The sequence below is a fragment of the Bos mutus genome, chromosome 5 (assembly GCF_027580195.1).
Source record: "Bos mutus isolate GX-2022 chromosome 5, NWIPB_WYAK_1.1, whole genome shotgun sequence".
NCBI lineage: Eukaryota > Metazoa > Chordata > Mammalia > Artiodactyla > Bovidae > Bos > Bos mutus.
Genome location: NC_091621.1, coordinates 28,204,750 through 28,227,714, shown reverse-complemented (window position 1 = coordinate 28,227,714; position 22,965 = coordinate 28,204,750). Strand labels below are relative to the sequence as shown.

Genomic DNA, 22,965 nt, shown 5'->3' with positions numbered 1-22,965 from the left:
GTCTCTTCTGGGGAGCTGATCTCTGGCTGCAACCCTTCCGGCAGGTGTCGACCGTCCAGAATCCCAATAAGTCTTGGTTAGCAATGAAGCCTGCTTGCAGTTTGGTAGATGATGCCACTCTGGGGCCGCGATTGCTCCCTTCTGGCTCTGGCTGCCCTCGCCTGCCTGTCACCGGCAAGGGATGGGCCAGTCCGCAGCCGGCTAGCTCTGCTCAGTCCTTTGTTCTGTGAGTGGGCCTGGTGGTGTCTTAGGTTAGGGCTTTTCACGGGATAGCTATCCCACAGTCTGGTTTGCTATCTCAAGTTAGTTCCCTCAGATTGCCCTATGGGCATTCAGGCCTGGTCCTTACTCTAAGCAATGCAGCCCATGCCTCCCTGCCCAGCCCCTGCTTGCTAGTGGCGGACTCGGGGCATCTGCACTGCTTCTCCACTGAGTGTTACCTTTCGGCATGTAATCTGTGGGTTGTAATTATTTATCTATTTATCCTCTCGGTTATGTTGCCCTCTGAGGTTCCAAGGCTTGGCACAGACTTGCCAGTGAGAGTGTTTCTTGGTGTTTGGAAACTTCTCTCTTTTTAAAGACTCCCTTCCTGGGACGGATCTCCATCCCTACCTCTTTTGTCTCTCTTTTTATCTTTTATATTTTTTCCTACCTCCTCTTGAAGACAATGGGCTGCTTTTCTGGGTGCCCGATGTCCTCTGCCAGCATTCAGAAGTTGTTCTGTGGAATTTACTGTGTTCAAATGTTCTTTTGATGAATTTGTTGGGGAGAAAGTGGTCTCCCCGTCTTATTCCTCTGCCATCTTAGGACCGCCTCCCCACTCCAGTATTGTTGTCTGGAGAATCCCACGGACAGAGGAGCCTGGCAGGCTATGGTCCATAGGGTTGCAAAGAGTCGGACATGACTGAAGCAACTTAGCACGCATGCAATCTCCTTATTAGTGATCAGACTGTTCATATTTTCTATTTATTCATGATTCAGTCTTGGAAAGTTGTATGTTTCTAAGAATTTATCCATTTCTTCTGTGTTATCCAATTTGTTGACATCTACTTGTTTGTGCTACTCTCTTATGATCCATTGCATATCTGTGGTATTAGTTGTAATATCACCCCAGTCATCTCTGATTTTATTTGAGCCCTTTTTATTCTTGGTGAGTCTAGTTAAAGGTTTGTCAGAGGAGATCTTTTTCACTTTGTTTTCAAAAATCAGGCTGTGGAGCAGGACAAGAAATCATTTGAATGGTAGTGTCAACTCCCCTTCTTAGTCTGAAACTGTGTTTTCCCTGTAAATACAGATATCAGGGATAAGTTTTCTTTTCAGTCTACATGATAATGTCCTGGAGGTCAGAAAGAAAATAATTTCTTCATAACCCAGCTCATTTCCAGGCAGAGTAGGCACTCAGATATATAAGGGAGGGTAAAGTACTTAGATCACAAAGACAGCAGTTTAGTAGAAAGATGTCTTCAAAACCAGATCTTTGAAATCTTGACTTTTTGACTAATTAGCTTTGTGAGCTTGAATAAATGAAGCTGAGGAAAAAACCTAGTCTACAGGGCCCTTTTTATCACAATAAATGCTAATCACAACCATTCTTTGTATTTCACTGCCCTTTGAAGACCTATCAGCATTTCACAGCATGTCACGAAGATCTAGATCTCAGGTCTCACCAGCTGAAGGTGTCATGAAATCTTCCTCTCAAACTGAGATTTAGAACTGTCATCTGCTCTGTGTCCTCCTGAAGCCAGCTCCCATCTCCCATATGTAAATCTTGTCTTATGTAGGAATCCCTAGGCCATCAGTAAAGGTCTCTGCATCAAGCTTTCAGCTTGGGGCCTTACGCTGCTCTTGCCACAACAGACTTCAAGTTATACATATGACTATCCCATTAAACCCATGGTGGGTAGAGAAAGATGAAACAAATACTATATCTCTATGGTGTTTATTTCCACAGGGCAGGGTACAGTCTCAGTGGGAACAGAGAGGGTGCAAATTAGAAAAAATGGATGGAGTAGTCTGTACTTACCCTCACTTTGAGTCTATGCAAATAAACATTCTCCTCTCCCTTGGTGACTTGATATTGTGATAAACCCAAGTACTTGTTTTTCTGATGGTAGTCTGGAAACTTAATGGGTGTCTTTTCACCTCCTGTTTTTCTGCTTGGTGTTCAGAACTTCTAAGAGGCAATCTACTAGGTCTGGGATTGGCAAATTATGGCTTTTTTCTTTTTTTTGGTAAAGTTTTGTTGGAACATAGTCGTGCATATTCATTTGTGTGTTGTCTGTGGCTACTTTTGTACTGAAACAGCCGAATTAAGTATCTGCGATAGAAACATGTCCTGCAAATGTAAAATACTAACTGTTCCTTTAAGAAAAAGTGTGTCAACCCCAGTAGGACTTCACTTCTCATTTAAGGCAGTGGATTATGTGACTGGACATCAAGGCAAGGGACCTCTGAAGGTGAGCTTCAGTTCAGTTCAGTTGCTCAGTTGTGTCTGACTCTTTGTGACCCCATGGACTGCAGTACGCCAGGCTTCCCTGCTCATCACCAACTCCCAGAGCTTCCTCAAACTCATGTCCATTGAGTCGGTGATGCTATCCAACCATCTCATCTTCTGTTGTCCCCTTCTCCTCCTGCCTTCAATCTTTCCCAGCATCAGGGTTTTTTCCAAGAAGTCAGTTCTTCACATCAGGTGGCCAAAGTATTGGAGTTTCAACTTCAGCATCATTCTTCCAATGAATATTTAGGACTCATTTCCTTTAGGATTGACTGGTTGGATCCCCTTGCAGTCGAAGGGACTCTCAAGTGTTCTCCAACACTACAGTTCAAAAGCATCAATTCGTCAATGTTTAGCTTTCTTTATATTCCAACTCTCACATCCATAAATGACTACTGGAAAAACCATAGCCTTGACTAGATGGACCTTTGTTGGCAATGTAATGTCTCTGCTTTTTAATATGCTGTCTAGGTTGGTCATAGTTTTTCTTCCAAGGAGCAAGCATCTTTTAATTTCATGGCTGCAATCACCATCTGCAGTGATTTTGGAGCCCCCCAAAAACAGTCTGTCACATTTCCATTTTTTCCCCATTTATTTGCCATGAAGTGATGGGACTGGATGCCATGATCTTAGTTTTCTTAATGTTGAGCTTTAAGCCAACTCTCCTCTTTCACTTTCATCAAGAGGCTCTTTAGTTCTTCTTCACTTTCTGCCATAACGATGGTGTCATCTGCATATCTGAGGTTATTGATATTTCTTCTGGCAATCTTGATTCCAGCTTGTGCTTCTTCCAGCCCAGTGTTTCTCATGGTGTACTCTGCATATAAGTTAAATAAGCAGGGTGACAATATACAGCCTTGATATACTCCTTTCCAGATTTGGTACCAGTCTGTTGTCCCATGTCCAGTTCTAACTGTTGATTCTTGACATGCATGCAGATTTCTCAGGAGGCAGGTCAGGTGGTCTGGTATTCCCATTGCTTTAAAAATTTTCCACAGTTTGTTGTGATCCACACAAAGGCTTTGGTGTAATCAATAAAGCAGAAGTAGATGTTTTTCTGGAAGTCTCAATGATCCAAAGGATGTTGTCAGTTTGATCTCTGGTTCCTCTGCCTTTACTAAAACCAACTTGAACATCTGGAAGTTCATGGTTCACATACTGTTGAAGCCTGGTTTGGAGAATTTTGAGCATTACTTTGCTGGTGTGTGAGATGAGTGCAATTATGCAGTAGTTTGAGCATTCTTTGGCATTGCCTTTCTTTGGGATTGGAATGAAAACTGACTTTTTTTTAGTCCTGTGGCCACTGCTAAGTTTTCCAAATTTGCTGGCATATTGAGTGCAGCACTTTCGCAGCATCATCTTTTAGGATTTGAAATAGCTCCAGTGGTATTCCATTGCCCCCACTAGCTTTGCTCATAGTGATGCTTCCTAAGGCCCACTTGTCTTCACATTCCAGGATGTCTGGCTCTAGGTGGGTAATCACACTATTGTGGTTCTCTGGGTCATGAAGATCTTTTTTGTATAGTTCTTGTGTGTATTGTAATGTCTCTGCTTTTGAATATGCTATCTAGGTTGGTCATAACTTTCCTTCCAAGGAGTAAGCGTCTTTTAATTTCATGGCTGCAGTCACCATCTGTAGTGATTTTGGAGCCCAGAAAAATAAAGTCTGACACTGTTTCCACTATTTCCCCATCTATTTCCCATGAAGTGATGGGACTGGATGCCATGATCTTCGTTTTCTGAATGTTGAGCTTTAAGCCAACTTTTTCACTCTCCACTTTCACTTTCATCAAGAGACTTTTTAGTTCCTCTTCACTTTCTGCCATAGCATATTCAAAAGCAGAGACATTACTCTGCCAACAAAGGTTCGTCTAGTCAAGGCTATGGTTTTTCCTGTGGTCATGTATGGATGTGAGAGTTGGACTGTGAAGAAGGCTGAGTGCCAACGAATTGATGCTTTTGAACTGTGGTGTTGGAGAATACCCTTAAGAGTCCCTTGGACTGCAAGGAGATCCAAGCAGTCCATTCTGAAGGAGATCAACCCTGGGATTTCTTTGGAAGGAATGATGCTAAAGCTGAAACTCCAGTACTTTGGCCACCTCATGTGAAGAGTTGACTCATTGGAAAAGACTCTGATGCTGGGAAGGATTGGGGGCAGGAGGAGAAGGGGACGACTGAGGATGAGATGGCTGGATGGCATCACTGACTCGATGGACGTGAGTCTGGGTGGACTCCAGGAGTTGGTGATGGACAGGGAGGCCTGGTGTGCTGCGATTCATGGGGTCGCAAAGAGTCGGACATGACTGAGTGACTGATCTGATCTGATCTGATCTGTGTGTGTTGTTACCATCTCTTCTTAATATCATCTGCTTCTGCTGGGTCCATACCATTTATGTCCTTTATTGTGCCCATCTTTGCATGAAATGTTCCCTTGTTATCTTTAGTTTTCTTAAAAAGATCTCTAGTCTTCCCCATTCTGTTGCTTTCCTCTATTTCTTTGCACTGATTCCTGAGGAAGGCTTTCTTATCTATCCTTGCTATTCTTCAGAACTCTGCATTCAAATGGGTATATCTTTCCTTTTCTCCTTTGCCTTTTGCTTCTCTTCTTTACTCAGCTATTTGTAAGGCCTCCTCAGACAACCACTTTGCCTTTTTGTATTTCTTTTTCTTCAGGATGGTCACTGACTCCTGTACAATGTCAGGAACCTCTGTCTATAGTTCTTCAGGCACTCTAGCAGATCTAATCTAAACAAGGCTGTGGTCCATGTGATCAGTTTGATTTGTTTTCTGTGATTGTGATTTTCATTCTGTCTGCCCTCTGATGGATAAGGACAAGAGGTTTATGGAAGCTTTCTGATGGGAGAGACTGACTGAGGGGGAAACTGGGTCTTATTCTCATAGGCAGGGCCATGCTCAGTAAATCTGTAATCCAATTTTCTGTTGATGCACAGGGCTGTGTTCCTTCCCTGTTGTTTGATCTGAGGTTAAACTATGGTGGAGGTAATGAGGATAATGACAACCTCCTACAAGAGGTCCCATGCCCCCGACCCTGCAGCAGGCCACCACTGACCTATGCCTCTGCCAGAGACTCCTGGACACTCTCAGTCTCTTGTCGGGTCACTGCTCCTTTCTTCTGGATCCTGGTGCACACAAGATTTTGTTTGTGCCCTCCCAGAGTCTGTTTCCCTAGTCCTGTGTAAGTTCTGGCAGCTCTATGGTGGGGTTAATGGTGACCTCCTTCAAGAGGGTTTTGCCATACCCAGGTCTGCTGCACCCAGAGTTCCTGCCCATGTAAGGCCACTGTTGACCCATACCTCCACAGGAGACACTCAAACACTCAAAGGCAGGTCTGGCTCAGTCTCTGTGGGTTCTCCTAGTGTGCACAAGGTTTTGTTTGAGCTCTCCGAGCATCTCTGGCAGTATGGGGTTTGATTCTAAACGTGATTTTGCCCCTTCTTGGGGTTTCTCTTTTGCCTTTGCATGTGGGGTATCTTTTTTTGGTGGAATCCAACATTTTCCTGTTGATGGCTGTTCAGCAGCAAGTTGTAATTCTTGACTTCTCGCAGAAGATGAGTGCAAGTCCTTCTATTCCGCCATCTTGGATATTATATGAAGGTGAATTTAGTTTATCTAATTAAAGCTGGTCAAGGTAAGTTTTTCTTTTCTTTTTTTCTTCAAACTGTAAATGCATAAATATTTATCAGGAAGGATTTTATGCATGGTGCTTATCAAAGAGACTGGTCAGCAGGGATACATACATGAGCTTTCCAGGGAGGGACTATAGTACCCCATAGAAACAGCCTGTCTCCAGTACTAGGTGAACGATTTAAGCATTAAACAATTTACAGCAGAAAAAAAACCCCACATCTTGTCAAATTTACTACTCGTGGACTAAAACTAAGGACACTTTCCCACTAGAACAGAAATAAACTTTAATTCATTGAAAAGTGCAGCAGTGAACAGGGTCCTATTAAGAGCACTTTCTAAATCAAATGACTTAGATGACACAGAGCCAGGGCAGAAGAACTTCCAGGAACAGATGATGCAAACACAGGAATTTCACAAAGTCAGTGGGACTTAAGTGGGGGTAAAACAAAAGAGCCATATATTCCCACCAAGTTCCACTGGTGCATCAGTTTAAATACTCTTAGCTTTCTCTTAATAAGGATCCTGGACAATTTATCTTCTTATGTTAACAACACTAGTCCTTAGACACTTAAAACTAAATTTAAGAACATTTCTCACAGATTAAGGAATAACTTTCCATGAATACCATTACTACTTTGTACAAAAACCCTAATGCTGTCAATTAAAATATATTTTGCAACAGCACTGTTGGTCAAATTCAAAGATTTTGAATGCCTCAAAAGGCATTCTCTACTTTTCAGTTGTAGGTAATGTTATTGTATCTGAGGGAGGAAGAGCTTTGTAATAGGAAATCTTATAAGGCAAAATCTCTATTCATTCCCAGGACCTCTGTTTATTCCGAATGGTCACAGTTTCCTATCACCATACATATGGACCTGATCTTCCTAAAAGGAAAAATAACCAAAATTCAAATCAGTATAATTAAGAGAGAAATAAAGCAAGCCTTTTGCAATGGAGCCCTTGAACATATCATTCTGAAAAATTTCGGTGCATTATGTGGTCTGCTAGACACTTAAAAATAAATTTTTAACTATAAACTGAGGTTTCTTTATGAAAGATGATTTTAGCATAGATCTAGAATGAAACCAGTCCAAAAGAAAGTCCCATCAGAGGCCATTCAAAAATGAGAGATGCAGTATTTGCTTTAGCAGCACATATACTAAAATTGGAATGATATAGACATCAGCATGGCCCCTGCACAAGGATGACATACAGATTAGTGAAACGTTTCATACTTTTTAAAAATTAGAGATACAAAAAAAAAGGCTTCAGTGTACCCCCCACCCCCTCAACAAAAACAGAAGTCTGCTGAATGTAAGAGCAGCCCACGATCTGAGTCACTCTTATGACTTCATCTGCTTTCAGGAACCAGCATCATAAAATTGAATAATATGACATCACAGTATGAGACCTGGTAAGAGTTGGTTTCTTTTTATTCTGGAATAACTAGGCCAACTTTCATTAATGTGAAAGCTGACTGATTAATGTTAAGAATCAAAGGATAGAATAAAGCCAATACCCATACTCAACATTGTAGTTTGCTTTTAGTTACAAAACTGTTAGAATTTCTTTTCCTAAAATGTTCACGGCAGAGGTATTCATTTCACTTCTAATTACTACCAGGGTTACTGGGATTGTGTGAAGTAAAGGAATAACCCAATGGGTATTAACCCAACATGGAGATCTGAAATTGTGATAGAAAGTTACTTATGGCCATGTCTTACAAAGTGCTAAATGCTCAACCTAGGACCTTACATAAAGCTAAAATCAATAACTGCCTGTGTTGGTCAGATTATAAACCACAGTGTCTCCTCTCCCCTGCTGCCCCACTACCAATTAGCCTTCTTGTGAAGACAATATAAGAAATGGTCTTCAAGCCAAGAGACAGAAATGTAGGCATTCTAAACAGTGAGAAAACGTCAAGATCTAATTTTGACAGAGGAATAGTGAACGAAGCCCAAATTACACAAGATTCCAAAAACTCAGGAAGAAGTTATCTGAAAGGGAAGAAGCTACATAGCTGGTATTTTGTTGTTGTTTAGTCGCTAAGTTGTGTCTGACTCTTTGTGACCCACAGACCAGAGCCCACCAGGTTCCTCCATCTATGGGATTTCCCAGGCAACAATACTGGAGTGGCTTGCCATTTCCTTTTCCAAGGGATCTTCCCAACCTAGGGATTGAACCTGGGTCTCCTGCATTGGTAAGTGGATTCTTTACCACTGAACCACTAGGGAAGACCAGTTGGTACTTTACATCAACCCTAAGAAATTCTTATATCTTTTAACAAATGAACTGAATGTCAGCAAAATGCAGAGAGGGTGTCACAACTTCACACATGGCTCCCAGCTGGGCAGGCACTTACTACACCTAACTTACAGCCCTTCATCAACATGTTAAAAGCCCTACCTACAGAGGGCCCTTGGAAAACACAGCTTTCACTAACCTTTGGAAGTTCTTCTCTGCTGAAATACTTAACCCACTTTATTTTTCAGATCTCAGAAGACAGACACTCCTTTGATACCCCTGGTGTTAACTGGCACTCCATGTGGTTAGCAGTCACTGGCAAGTAGATGTCCATTCCCTTCAGTAACTACCTGGAATTAACCTGTACTAAGAGAGCACTACTGTTCTATTTTAACAGAGTACCAGTACAGAATTCCCCCCAAATGAACAAATTTTGAATTTGTGACCTTACCATATTTTATGGATATTATAAACAGTGTATTTCTATTAATCTAAAAAACAATGGCCTTTGTTCTTAATCAGATGGTTCAGATCTGATGGTTCTTCAAGCCAGATGATATTAGTATTTTTGATAGTGAAGTGCTCAATCTGGAATGCTATGCAGGTCCTCTTGATTTTAGGTCAAGCTGGATACCAAAAACATCCCCCCCCCCCTCAAAAAAGCACTGTCATTTATCTGAATGGATTTACAAGTCCAGACTTTGACCACATGGGGAATAACCAAAAACTGGCCCCAGGACAAAAAAGGTTTGGTGAGAACAAAGACCTCAGGAGTCTGACAATACCCAGGAGTATTGTCATCAGCTGAATAAAGGAACCAGGGACAGCCACTCCTGACACTCAGGCAAAGTTCACAGTTTAACACATTGCACAAGGAAGTCAGCTGATTGGGTCGCTTTTTCAAACAGGACTTAAAGCCAGTCCAAAGACCCCTTCCAGGCGTGGTCTTGAAGACTAGCTACAGACAGCTACTCCAATCACTTCATCAGAAAGAGGTGAGCAGGGATCCAACCGCAGAGGTACTACAGAAGCTGTTTTGAAAACCTTCGAGTCCTGACACTGCTATGATTGCTAAACATGAAACGAAGGTCAAACCTATACCTGGGGACAGAAAAAGAAAAAAAAAACAATGTGACATTAATTGTCATGAGCCACTGAGTACTTCATTCAGAATATTAACTGGAAAGACTGGCAGGAAGGGATACAAAAGGAGCAACTAAATCACCAGAAGAGGATCTAGTGGGAAAGTCTAGTACAAAGCAGGAGTTAGTAATTAAGAGCAATTCCATCATAAGTCAGCAAATACAATGAAAGTGAAGAGGAGTGGAAAAACAGAAAACTAATCTTGATAAGTGTTAGGAGGAAAGGTTTGAGCTTTTGTGTGTGTATGTGTGTGTGTGGGAGGCAATCCCTAAAGTATAAAACAGCCTGGTGGAAGAGTCTAGTCCTTGCTTAAAGCCCTTCTAGTATTTTCAAAGCCCTGTCATCTTTTACGTTTAGACACACAGACTGTGGTAGGTACGAGTACAGGCGTGCGCCTCAGACAGGAGGTTGAATCTGGCTCATTATGAACTTAGGTAAGTCACTGACCTCTTCCAGCCATTGATAAAGCAGGAGGGCAATTCATGTAAAATGTCTGGCATACAAAAGCACTTATTTCTCACCTGAGGGGACATCAGAGTCAATGCCGATGGTAACCTGAGTAGAGACCTGGCAGACATAATGAACACAGACTGGCTGGAGGTTGTGTGGTCTGGAAATAACATTGTATTTTATTTTTATTTGCTAACTTGTGGGACAAACTAACTCTCTTAGCACTATTTTAGAGCAGTGGTTGGCCAACTTTGTTCAAAAAGGATCAGATAATAAGTATTTTAGGGTTTGTCAGTCACACAGTCTCTGTTCCAACTAATCAACTTTGTTGCTGAAGTGTAAACGCAATTTCAGGCAATACATAAATGAATGTGTGCATTGTGTTCCAACAGGTAGTGGCTACAGTGGGCCTGTGATATCTAGTCTGCTGACTCCAACTCTAGAAAATTCTATAAGCCTAAATGTTTGGTAGGTAAGAATAAGCTACAGTCAAGGAATTTGAAAAAAAAAACCAGGTGGAGTTTAAATAGCTCAGGCTAACATCAGCAAGGCCAGAATCTAGAATCTTAGCTATAACCTGTCAGAATGTGAGCAAGGCAGTTAGTTATAATTTAAAAAAACAGTGACTTCTCTGGTGGTCCAGTGGTTGTAGTTAAAGAATCAGTCTTAAATTCAGGGGTAGCAGGTTTGATCCCTGGTTGGGGAACTAAGATCCCACATGTCATCCCACACGAAGAAACTAAGCCAGCATGCCACAACTACTGAGCACCCAGGCAACAACTAAGATCCAATGCAGCCAAATAAATAAATAGACACTAAAAATCAAACAAAGCTTGACAGATAAGGTGTTGTTGAGACCATCTGGACTATGTATGTGATGGAGCTCCATTAAAGCCTCTGTATAGGCCTTAAGATTTTATTGAGTGGGTGCAGAGATCTACTCATCTTGAGGCTGCCTAAGACAAGCCTCTCATACAAGGAAGCTGAGGCTTGTTGAAGTAAGAAAATGTGCTGAAGATCAACAGTTGTTTTGAGAATGGAGACAAGATGGCAGAATAGAAGGATGTGACCTCATCCTTTCTCATGAAAACACTCAAATCACAACTAATTGCTAAACAACTAAAAGACACTGGAACCTACCAAAAAGATATCCTGTACACCCAAAGACAATGAAGAAACCATAGCAAGACAGTAGGAGGGGTGCAACTGTGATAAAATTAAATTGCACACTTACCAGGTGGGTGATCTACAAACTGGAAAATAATTGTATCACAGAGGTTCTCCCACAGAAGTGAAAATTCTGAACTTTGTGTCAGACTCCTCAGCCTGGGGTTCTGGCGTCAGGAGGAGGAGCCACGAGAGCATTTGTCTTTCAAGGCCAGGGTTTGATCTCAGGAAATCCAAAGCACTGCGGAAACAGAAGCTCCACTTTTGGAGGGTGCACACACAGTCTCAAGTAACTTGAATTGAGACATGGCAGACATAAGGAGCACAGACTGGCTGAAGGTCAATCACAGGACCCAGGGGAAAAAGCAGTGACCTCATAGGAGTCTTGGCAAGACCTACCTGCTGGTACTGGAAGGTCTCTTGCTGGTGTTGGCAGACGTGGGGGCAGCTTTGGCTCACTGCAGGCATGAAGACACTGGAGACAGTAGTTCTGGGGAGTACTCATTGGCATGAGCCCTCTCAGAGGCCACCATTTTTTCAACAAGGCCTGGACCCACCCAACAGCCTATAGGCTCCAGTGCTGGGACACTTCAGACTAAACAACCAGTATGGCAGGAACACAGTCCCTCCCATCAGTATACAGACTGCCTAAAGTCTTCCTGAGCCTATAGCTGCCCGCTAAACACACACATTGATACAGCACCCCCACCAGAGGGACAAGACCCAGCTCCACCCACCAGTGGGCAGGCATCAGCCTCCCTGACCAGGAAGCTTGCACAAGCCTCTTAGACCTCATCCACCAGAGGGCAGGCAGCAGAAGCAAGAAAAACTGCAACCCTGTGGAACAGAAACCACAATCACAGAAAGTTAGACAAAATGAGACAGCAGAAGAATATGTCCTATATGAGAGAACAAGATAAAATGCCAGAAGAACAGCTAATTCAAATTGAAATAGGCAATATACCTGAAAAATAATTCAGAGTAATGATAGTACAGTTGATATAAGATCTGGAAAAAGAATGGAGGCATGGATGGAGAAGACACAAGAAATGTTTAATAAAGAACTAGAAGATCTAAAGAACAAACAGATGAACAATACAAAAACTGACATGAAAAATATACTAGAGGGAATCTATAATAATAAATGAGGCAGAAAAATGAATAACTGAGCCAGAAGACAGAATGGTGGAAATCACTGCCATAGGACACAGTAAAGAAAAAAGAAGGAAAAGAAATAAGGACAGTCTAAGGCCACTGGGACATTAACATACCAACATCCACATTATAGGGGTCCCAGATGGATAAGTGAGAGAGAAAGAGCCCAAGAAAATATTTGATGAGATAATAGCTGCAGATTTCCCTAACGTAGGAAAGGAAACAGTCACCCATATCCAGGAAGCACAGGGAGTCCCACACAGGACAAACCCAGGGAGGAATACCCTGAGACACATATTAATCAAACTGACAAAAATTAAAGACAAAGAGAAAATATTAAGAGCAACAAAGAAAAAGCAACAAATAACATACAATGGAATTCCCATAAGGTTATCAGCTGATTTTTCAGCAGAAACTCTTCAGACCAGAAGGGAGTGGCACAATATATTAAAGTGACGGAAGGGAAGAACCTATAATCAAGAATACTCTACCCAGCAAAGATCTTATTCTGATTTGACAGAGAAATCAAAAGCTTTATAGACAAGCAAAAGCTAAGAGAATTTAGTACCACTAGACTATCTTGCAATAAATGCTACAGGAATTTCTCTAGGTGGGGAAAAAAGCCCCAACTGGAAACAAGAAAATTACAAATGAGTCAGCTTACCAATCAAGGCAAATATAGAGTAAAGGTAGGAAATCATCCATATACAAATATAATATCAAAACCAGAAGCAGTGAGAAGACTATAAGCAGATATTGGAAAAACATTAGAAATTAGAAGAATAGCAACTTAAAACCATCTTGTTTATATATAGACTACTGTATCAAACCTCATGGTAAATGCAAACCAAAAAGCTACAATAGATACACACACACATACACAAAGGAATCCAAGCACAACACTAAAAAGTTAGTCATCAAATCACGAGAGAAGAGAAAAAAAGAGGAAGGGGAGAAACAAAGACCTACAAAAATAAGTCCAAGACAATTAACAAAATGGCAGTAAGCATATACATATTAATAATTACCTTAAATGTAACTGGATTAAATGCTCCAACCAAAGACATAGACTGGCTGAATGGATACAAAAACAAGGCCCATTATATATGCTGTCTATAAGAGACCCACTTCAAATATAGGGACACAGAACTGAAAGTGAGGGGATGACAAAAAGTTATTCCATGAAAATCATGACATATCAGACAAGACAGACTTTAAAATAAAGATTATTAAAAGATACAAAGAAGGACACTACATAATAATCAAGGGATCAATCCAAAAAGAAGATATAACAATTGTAAACATACGTATGTACGTTTTTTTCTTCATCTCTATTTCATTTACTTCTGCTCTCATTTTTATGATTTCTTTCCTTCTACCAACTTTAGGTTTTATTTGTTCTTCTTTCTGTAGTTGCTTTAGGTGTAAGCAACTAATGCTGCTGCTGCTGCTGCTAAGTCACTTCAGTCGTGTCTGACTCTGTGTGACCCCATAGATGGCAGCCCACCAGGCTCCCCCATCCCTGGGATTCTCCAGGCAAGAACACTGGAGTGGGTTGCCATTTCCTTCTCCAATGCATGAAAGTGAAAAGTAAAACTGAAGTTGCTCAGTTGTGTCCAACTCTTAGCAACCTCATGGACTGCAGCCTACCAGGCTCCTCCGTCCATGGGATTTTCCAGGCAAGAGTACTGGAGTGGGGTGCCATTGCCTTCTCCAATGTAGCCAACATAGGAGTACAAATATAGGGACACAGAACTGAAAGTGAGGGGATGACAAAAAGGTATTCCATGAAAATCATGACATATCAGACAAGACAGACTTTAAAATAAAATAAAAATAAATATATAAGACAAATGCTAACAGCCATAAAAGGAGAAATGCACCGTTAACACAATAAGAGTAGGGGACTTTAACACCCCACTTTCATCAATGGGTCATTCAGATGGAAAATCAATAACAAAATACAGACCTTAAGTGACACTTTAGATCAGATGCACTTAATTGATATTTATAAAGCATTCCATCCAAAAGCAGCGGAAGACACATTCTTTTTAAGTGCACATGGAACGTCTTCCATGATTGATCACATGGATCAATAAATTTGAGAAAATAGAAACCAGCATCTTTTATGTTCACAACTCATGATTCTCTTTATTTCACAAGGAGATTAGAAATCAACTACAAGAGAAAAAAAATGTAAAAATCACAAACATATGAAGGTTAAACAATATGCTACAAAACAACCAACAGATCACTGACGAAATAAAAGAGGAAATAAATATCTAGAGACAAATGAAAATGAAAGCACATCGATACAAAACCCGTGGGATACAGCAAAAGCAGTTCTAAAAGGAGATCATAGCCATACGATCTTACCTCAAGAAACAAGAAAAATCTCAAATAACCTAGCCTTACACCTAAAGCAACTACAGAAAGAAGAACAAACAAAACCTAAAGTTGGTAGAAGGAAAGAAATCATAAAGATGAGAGCAGAAGTAAAGGAAATAGAGATGAAGAAAAAAATAGAAAACATCAGTGAAACTGAAAAAGCTTGTTCTTTGAGAAGATAAACAAAACTGATAAACATTTAGCCAGACTCATCAAGAAAAAACAGAGTGTTCAAATCAATAAATTTAGAAATGAAAAAGAAGTTACAATGTACACCACAGAAATATAAAGGATCATAAGAAACTACTGTAAGCAACTATATGCCAATAAAATGGACAACCTGCAAGAACTGGACAAATTCTTAGAAAGGTACAATCTTGAAAAACTGAACCAGAAAGAAATAGAAAATATGAACAATCACAAGCACCGAAATTGAAAATGTGTTTAAAAAACTCACAGTGAACAAAAGTCCAAGACCATATAGCTTCACCAGCAAATTCTAACAAACATTTAGAGAAGAGTTAATGCCTATTCATTTAACATGTATAATATCATATATGAAACGAGTCACCAGTCCAGGTTCGATGCACGATACTGGATGCTTGGGGCTGGTGTACTGGGACGACCCAGAGGGATGGTACGGGGAGGGAGGAGGGAGGAGGGTTCAGGATGGGGAACACGTGTATACCTGTGGTGGATTCATGTTGATATATGGCAAAACCAATACAATATTGTAAAGTTAAAAAATAAAAAAAAAAATTGCAGAAGAAGGAACTCATTCTATGAGGCCACCATCATCTTGATACTAAAATCAAAGAAAAATACCACAAAATAAAAAGAAAATTACAGGCCAATATCACGGATGAAACTGAATGCAAAAATCCTCATCAAAATACTTGCAAACTGAATCCAACAATATGTTAAAAGGATCATACACAAGTGATCAAATGGGACTTATCCCAGGGATGCAAGGATTTTCCAGTATTCATAAACCAATATATGATATACCACATCAATAAACTGAAGAATAAGAACCATATGATCATCAGAATAGATGCAGAAAAAGCTTTTGACAAAATTCAGCACCCATTTATGACAAAAACTCTCCACAAGAGAGAACATACCTCAACACAATAAAGGTCACACACAACAAACCTACAGCTAACATCATACTCAGCATCAAAAAGCTAAAATATTTCCTCTAAGATCAGGAAAAAGACAAGGATGTCTGTTCTCACCACTTTTATTCAAATAGTATTGGAAGTCCTAGCCAGAGCAATTAGGCAAGAAAAAAATAAGAGGAATCCAAATTTGAAATGAAGAATTAAACTGTGATTATTTGCAGATGACATATACAGAAAATCCTAGAGACTCCAAACAAGGAAACTGCTAGAGCTAATAAATGAATTCAGTATAGTTGCAAGATACAAATATTAATATACAAAATTTTTTTGTTTCTATATAGTAATAAACTATCAGAAAAAATTAAGAAATTTAATAAATAAAATTTAATATTTGTATTTATAATTGCATCAAAAAGAATAAAATAGTGCAGCCTTGGCAAACCAACAAGGTGAGCACAGCTGCCTTCCCAAAAGAATAAAATACCTAGGAATAAGTTTAATCAAGAAGGTGAAAGACATGCATACTGAAAATTAAAAGACACTGATGAAAGAAATTGAAGAATACACAACACAGATAAATGGAAAGATATTCTGTGTTCATGGACTGAAACATTAATATTGTTAAAATGTCCATACTACCAAACTACTATACAGATTCAATGCAATACCTCTCAAAATTCCAAAAGCATCTTTCAAAGAAATAGAACTAACAACCCAAAATTTGGATTAAACCATGAAAGACTCCAAAACAACAGCCAAAACAGTCTTGAGAAAGAAGAGCAAATCTGGAGGCATCATGCTTCATAATTTCCAACTATCAAAGATACATTAATCAAAATATTATGGTTGCTGTTTAAGTCGCTCAGTCATGACTATTCAGTTGCTCAGTCATGTCCGACTCTTTGTGACCACATGGACTGCAGCATGCCAGGCTTCCCTCTCCTTCACTATTTCCTGGAGTTTGCTCAAACTCATATCTATTGAGTCGGTGATGTCATCCGACCATCTCATCCTCTGTCACCCCTTCTCCTCCTGCCCTCAATCTTTCCCAGCATGAGGGTCTTTTCCAGTGAGTCAGCTCTTTGAATCAGGTGGCCAAAGTACTGGAGCTTCAGCTTCAGCACCAGTCCTTCCAGTGAATATTCAGGGTTGATTTCCCTTAGGATTGACTGGTTTGTTTACATGCTGTCAAAGGGACTCTCTAGAGTCTTCTCCATCAGCACCATAGTTTGAAGGTATCAATTCTTCGTTATTCAGCCTTTTCTTTTTTTTTATTGTCCAGCTCTCATATCCATACATGACTACTGGAAAAACCAAAGCTTTGACTATATGGACCTTTGTCAGCAAAATTATGTCTCTGCTTTTTAATACACTGTTTAGGTTTGTCATAGTTTCCTATAGACATAAAAACAGACATATGGAGCAATGGAACAAAATAGAGAGCCTCATATATGTATGGTTTGGTAATTTAAGACAAAGGAGCCAAGAATATACAGTGGGGACAGGATAGTATCTTCAATAAACAGCTCTGGGGAAACTGGCAACCACATGCAAAAGAGTGAAACTAGATTACTATCTTACACCATACAGAAAAATTAACTCAAATGGATTAAAGAATGCAAACTTGGCAACCATAAAAATCCTAGAAGAAAATATAGGCTGTATGTTGCTAGACATCAGTCTTGATGATGATTTTTTGGGATCAGACTTCATAAGCAAAAGCAACAAAAACAAGCGGAACTACATCAAACTAAAAAGCTTCTGCACAGCAAAAGGAAATCACTGACAAAATAGAAAGGCAACCTTTCACCCATTCACCTACTGAATGGGTGAAAATTTTTAGAAATCCTATATGAGAAGGGGTTAGTATCCCAAATATGTAATATATATATATATATATATATAATAAAACTTAATAGCAAAAAAACCAAAGAATTAAAAAATAGGCAGAAGATGTGAATATTTTTTCAAAGAAGACACGCAGATGGAGAACAGGTACATGAAAAGGTACAGGTATCTTTTCAACTCCACTACTCATCAGGGAAATGCAAATCAAAATCACACTGGAATATCACCTCATACCTGCTAAAATGGCTACCCCAGCAGTCCATTGGTTAGGACTCGGTGCTTTCACCACAGTGGTCTGGGTTTAGTCCTTGGTCTGAGAACTAAGGTCCTGCAACCTGTGCAATGTGGTATGGCCAAAACAAAAAACAAACACAAACAAGCAAAAAACAAGGATGTGAAGAAAAGGGAACCCTTGTGCACTTTTGGTGGGAATATAAATGGATATAGTCACTACATAAAGCAGTATGGAGGTTTCTCAAAAAATGAAAAATACAACTACCATATGATCCAGCATTCCCACTACTGGGTATTTATCTGAAAATAAAACACCAATTTGAAATTCCACTATCACTGCAACATTATTTATAATAGCCAAGGTGTAGAAAAATATCTATGTATCTAGCAATGGATGCACGGATAAAGAATACATACAAATACAATAGAATACATACGTACAATGAAATACTTTTCTGCCATAAAAAAAGAATGAAATCTTGCCACTTGTGACAATGTGGATACCCCTTGAGGAAATTATGTTAAGTGAAATAAGTCAGAGAAAGACTGATTTCACTTATATGCAGAATTAAAAAGAAACAATAACTGTACCAAGCTCGTATAGGGAGAACAGGTGGATGGTGGCCAGAAGTGGGGTAAGTGGGTGGGGAGTGGGAGAAATAGGTGAAGAAGGTCCCAATGTACCAACTTCCAGTTATAATCCAAGTCATGGGGGTGTAATACACAGCACAGTGACTACAGTTAACAATACTCTGTTGCATGTTTAAAATCTGCTGAGAGTACATGTTTAACATCCTCATCCCAAGAAAAAAAAATTTTTTAACTAGCTTTGGCAATGTATCAGAGAAGGCAATGGCACCCCACTCCAGTACTCTTGCCCAGAAAATCCCATGGACGGAGGAGTCTGGTAGGCTGCAGTCCATGGGGTCGCTAAGAGTTCGACACGACTGAGCAACTTCACTTTCAATTTTCACTTTCCTGCATTGGAGAAGGAAATGGCAACCCACTCCAGTGTTCTTGCCTGGAGAATCCCAGGGACGGGGGAGCCTGGTGGGCTGGCATCTATGGGGTCACACAGAGTTGGACATGACTGAAGTGACTTAGCATAGCATAGCATTGGCAATGCATGACTAATATAATGACCAAACCTGGTTTACCAAGAGAAACTGGGACCAACCTTTTGCCAAAACCTATCTGATTGTAGGTACCTGGACAGGGCAAAGCCCTCCACTGGTAGAGGCTAAAATTGTCTGCAGCCTCTCTCTGCCCCTGATACAAGGCCCACTGGTGCATTCAGTCCTCTGGTTTATGAGTACTCATCACGGACTAACTACAATTGCTTTCTTAACCTGAAATTTTAAGAAAGTCTAATTGATCAACAGCCTTGCAACTGAGGTCTAACTAAAATCCAATTAGCCATGGTCAGGGCACAGGGTAACATATACATAGAACTATCCTTTCCAGGGCTAAGTGAGGCAGGACAGGGAGTCTCTTTGCAGGCTGGCCATTGCTCTCAACTGTGGAAGTAATTTGTGTAACAAGAGAGAACTGTGTACCTGGATATATCTCTTCAGTCTATGAAATACTCTGAAGAGCTCTAAGATTTACAGTTATTAGTATTTGAAAAAACATGGGGTGCTTGTTAAAGTAGAAGATTCTCAGGGCTTAGTAGCAGCTTTGTGGTGGGGTACAGAAAAATCTTCCTTTTAAAAATCAGCACCTCCAGTAGTTCTGCATGTGGTCCATAAAGAAATTGAGTAATTGCCTCACTTTTGTCTTGAAGTATGATCCAACAGATCTTAAACACCGTCTTTTCCCAACTATAAGCTACATAGCAACTTTTCCCCTAAGAACTACAGTGCCTCTGCTTGGCTCACCTTGCTTGCAAAACAACAGAAATTTGAAAAGCAAGCCAGGGGTGGAGGGTGGCACGAAGGTGACACAGGTGTGACACAAGGGACAGGAACACCATTCCCGGCCTCACCCACACCCTGCATGCTAGCTCCCTGTCTTCCTTGAAGCACTTACCCTTCCCAAACACACAAACGCCCACAGAAAATTTATCTGGAACAAAGGCAGTGAGGCTTGGGCTTTTCTGAAGGATGACAGTCAAGTTCCTGGATTTCTGATCCTACCATGTAAATTCTCAGACAAGCATGTTTCATTGTTGCTGTTGTTATGGTCACTAACTCATGTCTGACTCTTTCATGACCCTATGGCCTGTAGCCCACTAGGCTCCTCTGTCTGTGGAATTTCCGATTCAAGAACACTGGAGTGGGCTGTCATTTCCTTCTCCAAGGGATCTTCCCAACCCAGGAATCAAACCTGCATCTCCTGCATTGGCAGGCTAATTCTTTACCACTGAGCCAACAGGGAAGCCTCCATCTTTTATTAATCAGGCATTCAATGACATGCTCATTTTTACCTATAAGTCATGGACTTGAAACATTTTCCTTGGGAGATCACACATGCAAGAAAAAGATTTGAATTTAAGCTATCACCTCAGAATTCAAAGATTCTGACTTGTGGCAAGACACCTCAGGGTGCTACTCCAGAATGACTAGAAGTTTAGCAAATTTTCTCTCACTTGAAAATCAGAACGTCCTCTGGAGCAGAGTCTCCTAGAACTCCAGTTCAGAGAAAAGGAACGGCATAGGGTTTACTTAATCTCCTGTGTCCACACAGGGTGACTAAAACGAGGAGAGGGTGCACACACCAGGCAACAAGCAGACCTGTGGCCATTGAAGACAGAGGAGCATCCAAGGTAAGACTTGTTGCCTAGAAAGATCAAAACCAACTCTGCTAGATAAAGGAACTCTCTCCCAGACACAAAGCCAAAACCCAACTTCTTAGGACGTTTACAGAGTTCTGATGTTTTCTGTTTGTGTGCAAACTTTTAAAAATGCAATTCTCACCTTTCTCGGAAAGTAGAAGAGGAGCTTTCTAAGTTCAGCAACCACCAAGTGAGTGACAAAGAACTTTGGAAACCATAACTAAGATCAGAAACTGTAACTAGTATAGGAAGGTCTGTCTTCTACCTGGTCATTCTAATCTTGTAGAATTAAAGAGAAAGATATGCCGAAAAACAAACCAAAATGATACCAAAACCCAAAAACTTCCTCAAATCCAACAAAAATCAAAAGCTAAAAACCCTGCAGATGGAATTAATACAGTTCACTTGACAGTTATTTATCCTGCCCACTCCTTTCCAGCATCATCTCCACCATCAACCCCCGGCCCCATATCTCCCCCAATCCTTATAAAAGCTGTTTTCTTAACTCAGGACTTAATTAAGCAAGTAATGATTCACTCCAGACAAGTGTATACTTTCAAGAGTTTGCATACTCAGTTTCCTGCGTTTCTTTGGAGAGGCTCATTCTTGCCTTTGCAAGTATTTGGTGGCTCCTGGGAACTGTGACTTCTCCCTGAAGCTAGTCTTTGCCTAGATCCAGGGAATTCCCCTACTAACAATAAGCACAATGAACACATTGTTTAATTATCTGCTCCATCATTTTCTTGCAGGAAACAGAACCTATATACGAAAACACAGGTAGGCCTCTCCTTCTATGTACCTTAGTATGACCCCTTAAATGGAATGCTCTTTGCCAACAAAGGTCCGTCTAGTCAAGGCTATGGTTTTTCCTGTGGTCATGTATGGATGTGAGAGTTGGACTGTGAAGGCTGAGCGCCAAAGAATTGATGCTTTTGAACTGTGGTGTTGGAGAAGACTCTTGAGAGTCCCTTGGACTGCAAGGAGATCCAACCAGTCCATTCTGAAGATCAGCCCTGGGATTTCTTTGGAAGGAATGATGCTAAAGCTGAAACTCCAGCACTTTGGCCACCTCATGCAAAGAGTTGACTCACTGGAAAAGACTCTGATGCTGGGAGGGACTGGGGGCAGGAGGAGAAGGGGACGACAGAGGATGAGATGGCTGGATGGCATCACTGACTCGATGGATGTGAGTTTGAGTCAACTCCGGGAGTTGGTGATGGACAGGGAGGCCTGGCGTGCTGCGGATTCATGGGGTCGCAAAGAGTCGGACACGACTGAGTGACTGAACTAACTAAGTGAACAGCAACAACAAAAGGATGATACAACACTCTAACATCAAGCCTGTTCTTCCATTTCCCACAGATCCCAACACTACTAACTGGTCTGCTTTCAGATCAACTTCCTGTTAGAGGCACTCTGATGGGCCCTTAATAGGTAGTTTTACTGAAGTGTTGGGTAGAGCTTACAGGAAAAGCAGGTGGACAGGCAGGGGAGCCTTTTACTCACTCCTAGAGGGGCTTTGGGCGAACTGCTGGACTTCAGTGAATTTCTGTTTCCTCATTGGTAAAATGCCAATGTTGACAACACATTTTTCAAGGGGGGTTAAGTGAGCTAATACATATTAAGCTTTTCAGAATAACACCTGGAACATGGCAAGCACTGTCTGAATTTGCTGTTACAGTACAGAAGGTCCCCAAGTTTATGATGGCTTACGACTTTTCAACTTTATAATGGTGTGAAAGTGGTATGCATTCAGTAGAAAATATAAAATGTGATCTTTTCCCAGGCTAGTGATATTTTTTTTTTATAGGGGTAAACAACTGTCACGCGAGTGTATGTTCCTCAGTTCTTTGTCTCATCACAACAAAGATTTGGAGTGATGGACATTAAAGCCCCCTCAGCATGTCACAGCTCTCGGACCTTGGATAGACTGTGTTACAGCTCTTAGGTCTTGAATGGACCATGTTATAGCTCTTAGACAAATCAGTGTTACAGCTCAGTGTTACAGCTCTATTTTATTTAGAAGATAGCAGGAAAACCCATCTTCGAAGAGTTAGGGCACATCGATCCACAGACACGAGGAGAAAAGCGCCCCAGCACGTGGGGGAGAGAGAGAGAGAGAGCTAGCTTTGACTCCTCTATTTATATGTTTATCTCTCTCTGGGCCTGTCCTATGTAAATTGGGCCAGCCAGGAGTGTTGTTTATTTTACCTGAGGTCCTCACTCTGGTCCTCGGACCTTCTTTTGTTCTATTTTCGTGGGCTTTTCCCTTACTTGTCTTTTAGCCACCGCCATTT

The 22,965-nt window shown here is 40.8% G+C and overlaps 1 protein-coding gene, 1 long non-coding RNA gene and 1 pseudogene across 3 annotated transcripts in view; 2 read left to right on the top strand and 1 right to left on the bottom strand.

Annotated features, from left to right (window-relative positions):
• LOC102285929 (lysozyme C, tracheal isozyme) overlaps positions 1 to 22,965 on the top strand; it is a 76,950-nt gene that overhangs the window by 35,548 nt on the left and 18,437 nt on the right. Inside the window, exons 3-8 of one of the 2 annotated variants that reach the window (XM_070370572.1) lie at positions 6,034 to 6,143; positions 7,508 to 7,556; positions 8,220 to 8,342; positions 8,635 to 9,381; positions 20,581 to 20,659; positions 21,418 to 21,445. The gene's annotated coding sequence lies outside the window, so the exon portion shown is untranslated. The other variant, XM_070370573.1, reaches the window with a different exon arrangement.
• On the top strand, positions 7,282 to 7,381 carry LOC138988098 (U6 spliceosomal RNA; annotated as a pseudogene).
• LOC138987918 (uncharacterized) lies at positions 9,351 to 14,000 on the bottom strand. Its single transcript, XR_011464206.1, has 3 exons — positions 11,546 to 14,000; positions 11,214 to 11,387; positions 9,351 to 9,487 (listed from the first exon to the last, which is right to left on the bottom strand). It is a non-coding gene; the product is annotated as an uncharacterized lncRNA (long non-coding RNA).